The sequence below is a fragment of the Aethalodelphis obliquidens genome, unplaced genomic scaffold, assembly GCF_003676395.1.
Source record: "Aethalodelphis obliquidens isolate GAN/ISIS:26980383/991018 unplaced genomic scaffold, ASM367639v1 scaffold21, whole genome shotgun sequence".
In the NCBI taxonomy this organism is placed as follows: Eukaryota; Metazoa; Chordata; class Mammalia; order Artiodactyla; family Delphinidae; genus Aethalodelphis; species Aethalodelphis obliquidens.
Genome location: NW_020837965.1, coordinates 589,797 through 591,259, shown reverse-complemented (window position 1 = coordinate 591,259; position 1,463 = coordinate 589,797). Strand labels below are relative to the sequence as shown.

General features: G+C 47.3%; 1 pseudogene; it reads left to right on the top strand.

The window, feature by feature from the left end:
- Positions 1-402: 402 nt before the first annotated feature.
- Positions 403-1,077, top strand: LOC113627750 (transmembrane protein 147 pseudogene; annotated as a pseudogene).
- Positions 1,078-1,463: the final 386 nt, after the last annotated feature.

Here is a 1,463-nt window from a genome sequence, read left to right as displayed (position 1 = left end):
AGTTTATTCCCAATTCCCTCCACTCCCCACCACCACACACAGGTAACCCCTTTCATTAACTTCCTTCCAGACTTTCTTTTTGTACGTATAAGCAAATGCAAATATACATCCTCCAATAGGCTTAAAAGTAACAACAAAGCAAATTGAAAATAGAGAGAATTGCAGTGTTCCAGGTAAAGAGTGAAGTAAGTCTGGGAGTTGTTAGCATATAGATGGATAAGCTCTAGAGGCAAGGGAATAGAAGAAGAAGGAAAAGAAGGGAGAAAGAAAAAGGACTAAACTTCAGAGTCACCCAGAGGAAAAGAAAAAAGAGGCAGAAGGAAGGTGGGCGCCAGGCCCAGGCTCAGGCGCCAGGCCTCCGAGGCAGAGAGGTGCGCTCCGGCAGGCTGGGCAGCAGACGCCATGACACTATTCCCCTTTGGGGACTGCTTCGCCCTGGCCTTCTTCTCCCCTACTTCATCACCTACAAGTGCAGCAGGCTGTCCGAGTACAGCGCCTTCTGGAAGTGCGTCCTGGCCGGGGTCACCCATCTGTTCGTGCAGCTGTGCAAGATGCTGTTCCTGGCCACTTTCTTTCCCAGCTGGGAAGGCGGCATCTGTGACTTCATTGGGGAGCTCATGAAGGCCAGCGTGGTTGTGGCAGACCTGATAGGCCTAAACCTTGTCATGTCCCAGAATGCCGGCAAGGGGGAATACAAGATCATCGTTGCTACCCTGGGCTGGGCCACCGCCAAGTTCATTATGTCCTGCTACATCCCCCTCTGGGTTGGAGCTCAGGCACTGAGTTTGACTGGAAATACATCCAGATGAGCATTGACTCCAACATCTCTCTGGTCCATTACGTCGTCACATCAACCCAGGTGTAGATGATCACATGCTATGACCTATACCACACTTTCCAGCCAGCAGTCCTTCTACTGATGTTCCTTAGCATCTACACGGCCTTTGTCATGGAGATGTTCGTCCACCTCTGTTCCCTGGGCAGCTGGACGGCACTGCTGGCCCTCAGCACCCTGTCCCTGTATGTCGCCCTTGTCAATATGCACTCCTAGGCTTGGTGTCCCAGACTTTCACATACCTTTTCCCCATCTCCAGGTTTCAGTGAAGTAAACAGTATTTGCAAAGTTCCAAAAAAAAAAAAAAAAAAAAAGGCAGAAAGAAAAACCCAGAGAGAATATTTTAAGAAGAGAGGGGTAAGTAGTCAATTGTGTTATCTGCTCCTAATATGTGAACAGATCTGCATGAACCACCCTGGAAAGATAGCCACGTTAAAGAGAGAGTTAAAGGAAAATATATGTTATGATCCTACTTTTGAAAAATTGATATGTATATACACATGTTCAGCGAGTAGAAAGAAGTCTAGAAGACTTTAGAAAGAGTAGACTAACAGGGGAAACCTGGTGAGCTTGTTTGTGGGAAAAGGTGGCCTTTTTACTTTGCACACTTCAGTTTTGTTTGCATTTT